Here is a 14,010-nt window from a genome sequence, read left to right on the forward strand (position 1 = left end):
ATGTTGCAGCACAATCTGGTGTGTGCTAAATATTTATGTAAAAATTTGGCAGACAACATGGGTGTCTTTTTCTCTCCATGGCCAGAGAACTGGAATTAGCAGGAAACACTGGCACTGACAGACTTTATACATATGCTATAAAGTGACAGGAACAAAACTTAACAAACTTGTGGTTAGAGAGTCATATTGCCCACCCTAAATCCTCCCCCTCACTTTCTTCTTTTTAAACTTGAAAGATGCTGGATCATCTTCATGTGCTCAATATGGTAGGCCGGGTGACTACATGATGGCTCCTAGATGATATTAAGTTACAATTTTTGTCCTTGATACAAGCTTCACTTATCAAACATCTCACCTAATTCATCTTGTTCAACATGTTCTTGTGGCTATATCTCCAGGTCTCTTTGGATAACTACCGTAGTGTTACTAAATGGTGTCCTTGCTGGTAGCTATGATTTTCCCAGGTCAGCTTTGCACTTTCAAATCTATATCACTGTCATGGCTCCCAGCAAAGGAATCATGAGAGTTGTAGTCCTATCACCAGATGAAAATCCCCAGTAGAAAGCCCTAAGCCCTGTTCCAAACTGCAGTTTCCAAGATCCTTTGTAGGAAGGATACTGGGAATGACAGTTTTTACAGAGTCTCGAACTCTTAGCACCTTAGAAAATGCAAAGTCTTAATAGGAAGCCATAAGTTAAAGCCAGTTTCAAACAAAATACTGCACAGAACTGGTTGCTTTCCAACAGAGGGTCCTTTAATCCTTATTGCTGATACCAACGTAAATAAGAGTTAAAGGACCCTCTGTTGGAAAGCAACCAGTTCTGTGCAGTATTTTGTTCCTCAGTGTTCACAGTTTGGAAGAGAAAAAAACGAATTGCTCCCACTATGCAGGCTAAAATGGACAGTTTAAGGTCCATGGACTTTACCTTTGTTTCCAAGAGCCTGTTGGAGTTGCTGATAGCCCCATCTGTCTGCCCTGTAACTCTAAAAGCTAACCTCAGTCTTGTTCTCATCCCTCCCTCTTTGGTCTTCCTCAGTACATGACAATGGCCTAATTCTCTTCAAGAAAGAAGTCCTGTGTCTGGGCATACCACCTCAGGCTGCAGTGGAAGCTCACATGACTGAATACCCCCCCCCCCCATGCAATTCTTTCCATAGGAGAAACCTTGCTAGCTAGCTCTCAGAGAGAAGGCTAGGGTATAGCCCTTCCTCTGTGGCATGTAAAGTTTTTAGTGTGAAGGGAATGTATGGAAGAGCATTCTGTTATGTCAGCCCCCACCTGCAGCTGAAGTAGTACAGCCTAGGCACAGATTCATTCCTTAGACCTGAATTTACTGTTTGGACATTTGTATTCTTCTGTGTTCTTGTGTTTCTTGCTTTCCTACTAGCCCAAAAGACCAGGTTCACTACTGAGCTTGCTGTTAAGAGCTAACTGTGACAACCCTATGCTCTTGATATCCCTGACAGTCTTGGGAAACTTCTGTCTTTGATCACTGTGGCTCTCGGATTAAATTATTTTTATAAAAACCTCACTCCCTTGGCCTTGAGTCATTGCTGAAAGAGCAACTTTGTGAATGCAGAGGAGGATTTTTGCACATGTGAAATCAGGGACTGCATTTATTCTTGAAATTTCTGTGGTCCAGCATAAGAGAGGTAAAGAATGTCCCCTTGGAGTAACTCAGACCACTTGTGGTTGTTTGTCCATCAGGTAGGAAGGTTCAAGACACCTCTCTCTTTCTTCCACCCAGTTACTTCACATGGGGCAAATATCACTGGAAGATTGTTGCCTCACTGAAATGAATGGGAGCATTGTTGTGTCTAGTGTGACTTCCATAAGAGGATTTTGTCTCCCACTCTATTCATTCCCATCTTACCTCATGATACAGATGAGTATACTCCTGAACAGTGGCGCAGCTAGTGAGGGGCGAGGGTGGTGGTCCGCCCCAGGCACCAACCTTGGGGGGAGGTGACACCACAAATGACCCAACATCGCTAACATCGAGGAGGTTACGAATAACCCCATCATGCTATATACCTTTGGATGTGGAATTTCCAACCGAATGCAATGGAAGAAAACTGGAGTGAAATGTCTCCTTTCCATCAAAAGTGATGGCCAATAAACCGGAAACCCAAAAATGCATGGAGCCCTATGGAAAGTGAAACCGAGCCGTATTGCGTGTTTACTCGCAAGTAGGCAAACTTGCCATAGTCCATCGGAAAGGGCAGGCTGAGAGGAATCCAACGCACCAGAATGGTTCCTATCCAATGAAAGTATTCCCCCAAAAAACACCCAAGAAGGAGGCCCCTCCCTCCAAGCAGACAAATGTATTGAGCCCTATGGAAAGCGAAAGTAACCCACATAGTTGCGTTTACTCGTGGGTAAGCAAACATGCCTTGGCTGCTGGTCAAGTCAGGCAAAGGGGAATGCGAGGCTGGCTGCATGATCTCAATGTGATGAAAGTGGAGCTCTGGAAGGCAGCCCCCCCCTAAGAATAAAACAGAGGCGTGAGCTAGTAAGGTGAATTTTTATTTGTTTTTAGACTTGCAAAGCCAGGTGGTCCTGATAGTGTTATGCTTGAAATACAAGAACTTCCACTGAACTGGGCACTGGGGAGGGCTGAAAATCTCACTGATTTTTTGTGGGGGGGTGTTCTTGCAGGCAGGCTACAGAGAAAATTCACTTGATGAAACAGGGCTGGCTTTCCCTTACTATTTGTTTTTTTTTAATTATTTATAATTATTTTATTTTGCTTGATGGATGTCACTTCTAGCCATGACATCACTTCCGGTGGGTCCTGACAGATTCTCATTCTATAAAGTGGGTCCCAGTGCTAAATGGGTGAGGATCACTGCATTAGAGGAGGTCATTGCCACCATGGCTGCAGAAAGTCATTGGTGGGCACATTTGTGAAACTTGGATTAAATGCTCATTTTGGACCCAGAGCAGGTAACCATTCAGGTTCGTGGAGGTTGAGTATGGAACTCTTTCTTTCTGGGATGCTTTTATGATGCTTAGTTTTATATTTCAGATAATTAATGACAATTGCCCCCACCTGACAACCCCTTTGCCCCCTTTAACCACACCACAGCTGGAGGTCTGGCAAACGGGATACTGAGCAAGCTTTCTCTTCCCCTGAAATATGATTTGTGCACTGATGCATATGAGGGGCCCAACAGACAAAGGTCATAGCAGATAGAAAGATGCTGTCGCCACCAGATGGACAGCACAGCTTCCAGGTGCTCCTTCCTGAAAAGGAGCCAAGAGCACAGTTCAAGTCAAGCCTCAGCTTGCCTTTGCTTAGGTTTTCCTAACAGATGCTATGAAATACTTTGTCAGGATGGATGTTTTGATTTTGTTGTGGAGCCTTGGAGATTTGCCAAGGCGAATATCTAAAAAGTAGACACGTTCTGTTCCTTGCCCCCTTCTTTTAAATGCCAGAAGCTTTTGCTGAGTTTTGTGGGGAAGAGTGCTCTGTTCCTTTCATCATCTTCACACTTTGCATTCTGCTTTTCCACAGAAGAACTCATGTGCCCCATTTTTAACAGCAACATAAATTAGGCTGAGAGAATGTGCTCCAGCAAGTAGGCCTTTTGAGTGAGTTTTGTGACTCAAGGTTTGTGCACCAAAGCTTACTGGACAACGTCCCCACTCAATATCACAGTGGATCTGGGAGTTCAAGGAATGGAAAACACACTTGGAAATCTGAAGCTTAAAATTCACATTGCATGAAGACCATGGCCATTATTTGGTTTGCCTTAAACAGAACTCAGTGAGACCTTAGCAAGACCTATACCCACCACTGCTCTTCCCTGTTGTACTGCAGTGCCAAAGATCTCAAGTACTAGCTGCTTTTTGCCAGAGTGGAGCTTCAAGAGTTAAGGCTTTCAGCCCAGTAGCATGTCTGAGGTAGGGAGGGGAAGGAGGAGAAATGGAAAGTGGGCACTTGCTGTATCAAAAGTTGCATTGAGAAGCTGCTTCTGTCATAAGATGCCACTATACATACATTCCCATTTTTCCAGTAGAGACTGTCCCAATTTTCTGGAACCCTGTTCTATGTAAATATCTGCCCTATTTTGCCTTTTGGGGGTGTTTTGTTAAAACTCTTAATGGGAGTTGCTAGAGTTGTCATTCTTCAGGTAAATGTTGAATGGGGGGGGGCAGAGGCATCTGCTTTGTGATATATATGCAAGTACATTATGCACATGAATAAAAGGTATCGTTGTGCTATTCAGAGAGTACCTTGTACATGTATGCAGCTGCACATTCACACACGTATTTGTGTGAATAACTGTACATGTGTTGATTTTTAAAAAACGAAACTGGTAGCTGAACTCCTCAAATGCATTATCCAGATGGTGTGTACTGTGGTACATGCAGTAAACATAATGGGAATAACTGTACGTGGAGTTGCATCAGTAATCCATTTAGAGAGCTACGGGCATGAACCCATAATTAAAGTGCTAATGCTAAAACATTTAAATTTACTTAGTGTAAAGCAATATGAATAGTTTGTGGACAAGGTACAGTCTAATCTTTCAGTTAGGCTGGTACAAGTCTCTTGTGCCAGCCTAGGAGGGTCATTAATGTGCCATAAAGCATGTTTGTGCCTCCTTGAGCGCAAACTGCGCCAGCGCACAGAGGCTGCATCCAGCCTCCATGGTGGCTTTTGCAGCAAACCTTGCATCGGCCAAGCTCGGCCAATGCAAGGCTCTGGAGAGCAGGCAGGAGGGAGGTGTTCCAGAATGGGGGGAGGGCAGGCAGAAGGTGGTCCCGTGGGTGGGGAGTGGGAGGTGAGGCTGGGACCCAGCTCTTATGCTGGATCCCAACCTCTGTTCCCGAGCAGCAGGGAGTGGCTTCAAGCTGCTCCACTCTCCTTGGACTTGTGCACCTCCAGAGGAGACCCATAGGGACTGCAGTGGATTACCCGGGGGTAGGAGGAAGAGTTTTCCCTTACCTCTGGTTGAGCCACTTTGGCGCCGTATCTCACGTGGGATACAGCACAAGCCTCCTGGCTTCCCTGTTCCAGCACAAGCCAGGATTGTGCTGTTTGCTTACTTGCTTTTTTAAAAAAGTGTGCCTAGTTCTTACAGGGGCTACATTTATACTATTAATAGTATTAATAGTATATATAATTTTATTATAATTATTATGTGTGTGTATGATTTACCCTGGATGAGCAATACCTGGAAAAATCTCAGAATCCAGAAGGTTGGCTGAAATATATAAATGGCTAGGTGCACTTCACCTCCACATAACAGATGTATGTAGAACCGATTATGCAAGAGCATAATCTTCCAGCTTCTTTGGAGCCTGTAAAAAAAGAAAAGGAAAGAGTATGGTCTTCCCTGCCTAAAATGAATTTCACAGCTGGACAAGAATTCAAACCTGGTTTTCCCACATAAACTCTAGCCCAGGGGTGCTCACACTTTTTTGGCTCGAGAGCTACTTTGAAACCCAGCAAGGCCCGGACATCTACCAGAGTTTTTTTACAATGTTCACACCATCATAACATATAACATTTATACGTACAATGTATGTTGGTGTACCTTGCATAACCGCATGAGCCAAAATTGCACAACACAACATAATTAACTATAAACATTTTTGTAATTACTTGAGTTTACTTTGATGACTTGCACTGAAGTGAATCAGCCAAGGATGCATAGTCTGGACAGTAGCTGCTGACAGCCAGCCTCAAGCACACTTCCAAATGTTCATCAGTCATGGTGGAACTTAATGATCTTCATGTAGGAAAAGGCTGACTCACATAAATAAGTGGAGCCCTTCCTGCCTCAGGTGCTCTTATATCCCTGAGGGCCCTATTGCCTTCAAGTGGCTGCAGCTGTGCAGCACACTCTGCTGGATGCCCAGGCCTTACCCTTAAAGGGGCCACTGCTGACACCACATCTACCTCCTCACCAGATCTTCCTTGATTCCAATACAAGTGGGGGGGGGAGCAGATCTCTATACAGACCAGTGCAAAAACAGGGAAAAGGTGTGGGGGAGGGAAGATCTCTATATAGACATCACAGCAAGACCAGTGCAAAACCCCTTGCACACAGAACCAACAGATGGAAGTTGGGGGGGCAGATCTCCATACATGCCAGTGCAAAAACGGGAAAGGTAAGTCAGCCCCAGTAGAGTCAATGGGGCTCACTCCCAGGGATGCGTGGACGGGAGGGAAGCCTGCCAGTGGCTCCTCTCCAGGTCTACTCATGAGTCAGCCCCAGTAGAGTCAAAGGGGCTCACTCCCAGGAATGCATGGACAGGAGAGAAGCCTGCGATCGACTCCTTTTGGCTCGCGATCGACCAGTCTATTGCGATTGACGTATTGAGCACCCCTGCTCTAGCCCATCCCTGTATTGTGCCAAAGTTTGGTAGCTGGCATGAGGTTGTCTTCAGAATAAAAACTGGAAGCACATTTCTAGGACACCTGAAACGTGCGCTTCCACCATGTGGAAGAGTAAAATTTACCCATCTTTACAAGCGCTCTTCTCCTTGTGTTCCTGCATAAGTCATCATGTAAGCATCTCCCCCTCCCAGCTGGAAGGAGGCTAGTCCAGAGCAGATTCAGCCAGAGAGACAAAGGGCAGCCATCTCTGAGAACAGGTGATTTTCTTGTGTGTGCATCAGGAAGAACTCAATGGTACTGAAATACATTAGAATTATCCCTATCAGAGACAAACTGGGAGCCAGGCTAAATCAATGAATCATTCTCAAATCCTATTTGGATGCCATGCCAATGTTGCACAGAGACTGGCAAGACGTCCAATATATCCTAAGCCCAGGGCTGGCTCCTACCACCTGAAGCAGCATGCCAAATGCTGCCCTCCTTACCCAATAACGTGCCTGGCTCTGCTCTTCCCAATGTTCTACCTCTGTATTTTCCTCTGCATTTCCTTTTCCTCTCTGTCCCCCTCTTCCTTTTCCAGTCCAGAGAGCAGAAGGAGGAAGGAAAGCAAGTAGGTGGACAGAGATGGGCATCCCCACCCACCTAATTGCTTGCCTGAAGTAACTGCTTCATTTGGCCACCAGGATAGGCCAGTCTTGCCTAAGCCTGTCCAGGCAATGCCATGCCAGTGAGTTCCCCCCCAATAACGGTGGCGCAGCCTTGCCCAGCAACACTGACAGTGTTCCCAACACAGCCTGTTATCCACAGAGTGGTATCCTGGCACTGGCATGTCAACAGCATGATGTTGGCACAGTGTCCATGTGTCATCAGTGTGATGTGCAAAGAACCAATCGCCACATCCACCCAGTCTCAGTTGCAGCAACCAGAGAAACATGACCAGAGTGAATGGGCCAGGCAGGACTAATGAGCAGCCGATGCTGGGGGGACCCTTAGCCGTTAGCAATGAGAAGCACAGCAACAAGCACCTTTGCCAATCATAGGGAGATGCCCAAAGAACCATACGCATAACACAAACATGTCACACCACCCCTAACTCCTACACAGCAGAAGGCACACAATGTGCACCTCATCCAACATTTAACACCTCGCATACCCACAGACGGGCACAACTAATTGGCAGGCCATTGCACATGGACCTATCAGAGGAAGCAATGCATGGACCAGTTACTGGTCTGGCATGAGCCTCGGGGCTGACTGCAGTGGCCTGTCCAGCTAGCAACATTCTTGCACATCCCACATCCTTACCTCATCGCTGGCCTGTCGGCATGGCTGTCAGTATGCTGCCCCTCCTGTCCGCCTGCCACTGCCCACCATATACCAGGGCAACAGAGAAAAGAGGGCTCCTGAGCCTGCCCACCCCCCCTGTATTTCAAGGAGTCACAGAGGGAGGATTCTACAGACTCTGGGAGCAAAGTTCTCACATGGAATGCTAGTGTGGCCCAAACACACAGCATGAAAATTACAGCTCTGGTTGCGTTTTACTTGCCCTGTCCAAACTGTATGAAGTTTTGTGCAGTATGAAGCATGATGCCTCAAGGCTGAGCTATTTAGCTGTTCTTATAAAGTTCCCATTTGTTTTGGCAATTCTCAGAAAAACTGCGTGAGAACTGAAGTAAGCTCAAATACCTGTGGGCAACCTCCATATGCATAGCCATGCAACATATGTTACAAAGGGAAAAACCATCCTGGCCCTAGTGAGCTTAAGATTCCTTCCATGGCTACCTTCCAGTCCACAGCATCCCTGCTGTGGCAGCAACAGATAATGCCATTTTAAAAGAAATTAATTCTTTAAAAGTGTTCCTCTTGGACTTTTCCCATCCAATGCTATTCACCTGCAAGGTGGCATGTGCTTAAAAATATTCTGCTCCTATACAATTTACTGCTTTAAAAAAATTTTTAAGAACCATTTAAAAAATCATGCAACCAATTATAGGCACATTGGAAAAATTTGAAAAGGTGTAGTGTGAAGGTGTGAGTGCACAGGACTTGAAGCACTAAACAGATAAAAACGAGGATACTGTACTTGGAAGTCTGTCTTTCCTGTCAGCCTGCCTGAAACCTTGAAGAACCATCACCAATCAGTGTAGACAATACTGAATGGGAAGGACCAATGATAGAAGACAGCTTCCTATGTTTGTATCACCATATGAAATGGTTGAGATGCTTTGGACATCATCCTTGTTGGAGGTGCTACTCCAGGTTCTTCCAGCTTCTGACGGGAGGTGGGTACTAGAGGCAAGTCTTTTTCCTATGATGGTATCCTGGCTTTGGAATTTCCTTCCCATGAAAATTCACTCTTCTGTGTACAGTGGCATCACTGGGTAACACCATCAATGTGTGTGTACTTCAAAGCCTAGACAGCTATCAAGAACAGGAGACTAGGTTGAAGCTGGGTAGCCAGATACATGATTGAGGATGGCAGTGGGCATGCACAGGGCACTTCCTGCCAGTCAACTGCATCCCCAAACCCATCGCCTGAAGCAGTTCTTTCACTTTACCACATGGGCTGGGCTGGCCCTGTTTGGTGTCCTCAAAAATGGTTCTGTAGTAAGTGAACATATGCTGAGTTCCTCATCCCAAGCTGGCTAGCAAAGGCATTAATAAAATGCTATCTGGGAATAATGTCAATCCTGAAGGTTATAAAGGAAGCCCTACTGAACAGTTGGTTTCTTCTGTGACCCACACTTCTCATTTTATTGAAGAGTGGACACTTGGAACAGTGATGTGGGCTTTCCACTTGGACTGGCAGTGCCCAGTGGTAATTTGATGTGGCTCTCCGTTTAAGTGTTCGGCTTCAGAGCTGTATGTGAATCATGATTTCTACCCAAACATAGCTTGTGGTACCAAGCACTAGTCAGGCTTCTGGCATGCCCTGCGTTCATTAAAAGAAAAAAATATATATTTCTTGTGGTTGTGAAGATGGTGAAAATGGTACTGTTACAGATACAGAGCCAAGAGCTGCATGAGCAGCAGGTCTTGAGAGACTTCTCTGCCTTGTCCCTTTTCTTGCTGCATGTTTATGGGGCTGCTGCTTATTTGCTGGTGTTTGAAAAGCCAGCCAGGGCCTGACAGCAGGGAGGGAGGGCATCTTACTCCAATTGCCAGTAGCTCCCACTGACACAAAAAATCAGGGGTGCAGCAGGAGCAGGGCTCTGTGCCAAACAATTCTGGGCGGGCAGCCAAGCCAAGAAGCCACCTGCCCAGCCCCAGCTTTGCCTCGGCTCTTCCAGCTGCCCCCAGTTCCCAGGACTGCTTCTGCTCTCTGGATGAGTAACTTCAGCTTTTGTTCTCCTGCGCCCTCCGAAGCGCACAGCCCAATGCTAATGACTCCAGGCTGTCTGGACAGATTGCCTGGCTGCGCTCTGAAGGGAAGGGGGGAAGAGAAGAGAGCTCCTGGCTTCTTGGGGAGCTTTTCTTCTCAGGAAAGAGCCTGTGAACAAGAACAAAAATGGCCTCCCACTTTTTCCCTGAATGGCATTTTGCTTCGGCTGTGAACGAAGCTCACAGGAGGGGGCGGTTCTACTTGTGCTCTGGTGCTGTGCGACTCTTTTGGAAGAGGCGGGGGCGGGAGTGTGTGTGCTTGTGCACAAGGGCAGTTTCAGGTTCCTGGAGGGGGGAGGCCAGATCTGCAGTGGAATTTTAAAGCATTGCTCTCAGGGATATGCCAGATGAAATTGCTAAAGGTCAGAATATTTTAAAGAGCATTTGCTATGATTACTTTTTTCTGCTACTCAATAACTACAGCAGTGTTTGAAGGCACAGGTCAGTGTCTTGGACTCACCCACACCATTTTTTAAGCAAAGAGATTAGTGCCTCTACCATTCTTTTTATTTAGAATCCATTTGCTGGCCAGAAAAATTGCAGCTGCTCTGAAGGAACATTTGCATGTTGTCAGAACCACTTGGTGTGGGTGTGAGGTGCCCCCGTGCCCTTCTGAATTGCTCCCCCATATGAGACAATTCACATTCCTTAGAGCAGTGTTTCTCAAACTGGTTCGGAAACTACTAGGTGGGTCATGAGCCAATTTCAGGTGGGTCCCCATTAATTTCAATATTTTATTTTTAATATATTAGACTTGATGCTACCATGGTATGTGACTGCATTTGGGGAAATATTACAGACCTGTACTTCTAACAAGCTAATATGTATATTCTTTGAACAGTGATAGTAAATGGGACTTACTCCAGGGTAAGTGTGGGTAGGATTGCAGCCTAAGATTGTTTAAAATTTTCCTGCTTGATGATGTCATGTCCAGTCATGACATCACTTCTAGTGGGTCCTGACAAATTCTCATTCTAAAAAGTGGGTTCCTGTGCTAAATGTGAGAGAACCACTGCCTTAGGGGTTGACAAGAAAAAATTGTCTTCATGTTCCCATAGGGAACAGAGAAATCCCAAGGGGAGAAATGTGTCCACAGGAGTTGCTGCTACATCCCTTGAGCTGCTCTTGTGTCTTTTAACAGCAGTTTTTAAAATGTAACAGAGGATGCTTTTATAGTTGTGAAGACAAAGCAATAGGGAATGCTTCATCTGTTATACTTCTGCATGTCAGGATGCTGCTAAACTGCTAGCCCTGAGCTCTACCATTCACATCTTTCCATGTACTTTCCATAACATACTTTGCATGAAGCCATGCTGAGACAAGGTCTTGCAGCTAGAATACAATGGATTCTGCACTCTGGAGCACCCAGGCACTAGGCCAGGGGTTGGCAACCTGCGGCTCTAGAGCCGCATGTGGCTCTTTCAGCTGTCTGCTGCGGCTCCTCCAGGTGAAAGTGGCAAAGAGTGTGACAGGAAGCACCTGTGTTGGGAGGGCAGGCTGCTTCCCTCCACCCCCTGAGCTCACTGCCCTCCTCTCCCTTCACCCCCACCTGCCCACATTGGTTTCCCTTTTCAATTTTGCCCGCTCTTCAGGCTTAAGATCCCTGTTTTTCCCTTCCCCAACTCTCCAGCAGGCTCAGCCAATCAGCATCCAGCAGGCTCCTGGCTTTTTCTGTTGGAATGGCTCAGGGCCCTTCACTGGCTGACCACCAGCCAATCCTGAGTCGCCCTCCTCCTCAGCCATTGCAAGCTCTTGCAGCCTGCCTTTCCTTGAGCAGGTCCCCACTCAGTGCAAGGAGAGGCTTTTCCTCCACAGCAGAGGAGACATCCTGTGTGTCTACTCAGTAGTAAGCCCCATTACAGTGGATGAAGCTTGCTCCCAGGAAAGGGTGCCTGGGATTGCAGCCGTGGAGCCTGCTCCTATGCGTGTCTACTCAGTTGTAAGCCCCATTACAGAGGATGAAGCTTACTCCCAGGAAAAGGTGCCTGGGATGGCAGCCTTGGCAGCTGCTCCTACGCGTGTCTACTCAGTTGTAAGCCCCATTACAGAGGATGAAGCTTACTCCCAGGAAAGGGTGCCTGGGATGGCAGCCTTGAAGCCTGCTCAAGGCCAAGCGCAGGGACGGGTGAGTGGGAGCCCGCGCAGGTCTGTTCCAGAGTAAACCCCGATTTAGTCCCTGGGGTACTCCCAGGAAGGTGTGGAGGGCTGTATCCTCAGCCTCCTCCTGTGCAGGTCTACTCACAAGTAAGCCCCATTGTAGTCAGCGGGGCTTCCTCCCAGGAAAGTGTGGAGAGGACTGCAGCCTGAGAGCTCCAACCAACTTGTCTGCTCAGAAGTCCCATTGTAGCCAATGGGGCTTACTCCCAGGATAGTGTGGAGAGGGTTGCAGCCTGAGTGAGGGAGGGCAGGCAGGCAGGGCAGAAGCTGACCTGTGGTTGCCCCCCCACCTCCCCCCCCAGCTCTGGCTTCTTATCTTCCCCACATCTGGAGTCTGTGTCCTTTTTCCTTCCAGCAGGGTGCCTCTGGAAGGTGTGGGGGGGAGTTCTTTAGTATCTTTATCCATGTAAGATAAGCAGATGTCATAACCGCCATATGTATTGGAATCCTGGAAGATCTGGTGAGGAGGTAGATGTGGAGTCAGCAGTGGCCCCTTTAAGTGTCAGGCCTGGGCATCCAGCAGAGTGTGCAGCACAGCTGCAGCCACTTGAAGGCAATAGGGCCCTCAGGGATATAAGGAGCACCTGAGGAAGGGAGTGTGGGTTGTAGAAGGAGTGCAGGTTGGAGGGAGGAGACGAGACAGGAGGAGACTGGCTTGGCTTATTGACTTTGGACTCTGCCCTGGATGCTCTGACTGACTTTGTGACTAATGGACTGCTGGAGACACTGGAGTTTGGTGTGTGGCTGCTGTGCCCAAGACCTGCTGAGGACCTAGGGTCTGCTGTAGTGGTGGGAGGCTGCTGGCAGGAGAGAGGACCTCTGCAGGTTGAACAGGCGAGCTACCCTGGAGGTGGGGTCAAGCAGGACTGCAGGGCAGAATCAGGGTCATTTGTTGGGGGAAAGAAGGGGAGCTAATTTGCTTAAAGTGGGCCTAATTCTCCAGGCAGAGAATGGCCTTGGAATCAGGCAAAACACCATAGAGGACCAGGTGTCTGAAAACACAGGACAAGAATGTATGACAAAACTAACTAAAAGCTACAAGAGGGGGGCTACATTATAAAAATGGGACCTATAAGAACATAAAGGTGAAAAAACCTATATATGCAGTATTATCTTCATTTTAGATGTCAAAGGGGTTTTGTGGCTCCTAAGTTTTTTTTTTTTCCTCCAGAAAATGGATCCAAATGGCTCTTTGAGTGTTTAAGGTTGCCAACCCCTGCACTAGGCTATGTGCAGCTGCAATGGGGCAGATGCATAACTTTCTCAATAGCAGCGTAGCAGCAGAGAGTCGCTTGCATGTGGGAAATACAAGTGCAATACCCATTCAGCTATGAAATTTACTGGTGACCTCAGACAAGTTGTTGGATTTCAGCCTTACTCTTTCTCAGAGTGGCTGTGACATGATGCTGTGCTCAGTGAAGGAAGGCATTGGTGGTGGTGATAAAAAAATCTAACCACTTTGTCCTCCAAGTCCTGTCTATGGTGCTTTCCAGCGGTTCTTTCTGTGGCATCATGGGCATGTTGCTGTTTTGATTGGAAATAGTGCTTTCCCCTTCACACACATTTATTGGACAGCCACCAAACATGCAGTAGACGTGGGAGACACAACCAATTGTGGGTGAGTGTTGGCTATTTGCCCCCAACATTTTGGGACTGTCCCTCTTGATATCACTCGCACACCAGTACACTCATGATGCAGAATAAAATGTGAACAAGCTCTGAAGTGTTCAAGAGCAGAAGCATCCACTCTGTTCTGTAGCTGCCCATTTTCAGAACAGACGCTTCTGCTGGGACTCATTTTTCCCATTATGCCGTTTTCCACAGGAGACTTGGCACCACAATCCTGATGTTGCTTCCAAAACCCGCAGGTAGCAACAGATTTCAGTTTCCAGCTGAGTAGCAGTTCTGGCTCAGACAGCCATGCTAGCTGTGTCCTACTTGGCAGAGACGTTGCTATGATATAAAGGGTAGGTGCCTGGGATTTATTTTATCTAACTTGTTTTTTTCTCTCTTTTTTTTTTTGAAAATGTATGTCTCATTGCCTTGGGCTCACTAGAAGTGCCTCCTAATACAAGCCAGGGAAAGGAACAGGTAGGTGCCTTTAGAAGACGAGACTGCC

Source organism: Tiliqua scincoides, chromosome 4 (genome assembly GCF_035046505.1).
Source record: "Tiliqua scincoides isolate rTilSci1 chromosome 4, rTilSci1.hap2, whole genome shotgun sequence".
Classification (NCBI taxonomy): domain Eukaryota; kingdom Metazoa; phylum Chordata; class Lepidosauria; order Squamata; family Scincidae; genus Tiliqua; species Tiliqua scincoides.